Source organism: Trypanosoma grayi, assembly GCF_000691245.1.
Source record: "Trypanosoma grayi strain ANR4 Tgr_5_V1, whole genome shotgun sequence".
In the NCBI taxonomy this organism is placed as follows: Eukaryota; Euglenozoa; class Kinetoplastea; order Trypanosomatida; family Trypanosomatidae; genus Trypanosoma; species Trypanosoma grayi.
The window spans coordinates 21,850-22,282 of NW_008825624.1; positions in this window are offsets into that span (position 1 = coordinate 21,850).

Consider the following 433-nt stretch of genomic DNA (forward strand, 5'->3'; position numbering starts at 1 on the left):
ACGTGAACAACAACAAAGAGCAACTGTTTTTTTTTTTTGTTATTCCAGCAGCTTTCTTGCCATTTTCTTTAGTTACAGCAGTATCCCACAATTTGTTTTCTCACTCTCTCTTTCTCTCTCTGCATATATATATATATATATATATTCCTTTTTTTTCTTTCATTTCCTTCATTTTCTTTCTTTCCCCCCCCTCTTCGTGGTGCTGTATGTGTGTTAAAGCCTTTTCATTTGCCCCATTGCCTCTTGATTCATTTTTTGGTTTTCTTTCCGTTGCCTTCCCCCCCCCACCACCACGCACCACACCCCCTTTCGCGTTTCCTCCCCGGTTTCCCCTCCTGCCGCACCGCTCTTCACACTTCTTTCCCAGCAGCCCGCGTTCTTTGCCCAACCACCACCACCTCCACCACCACAGCAGCAGCAGCAGCAACAACAA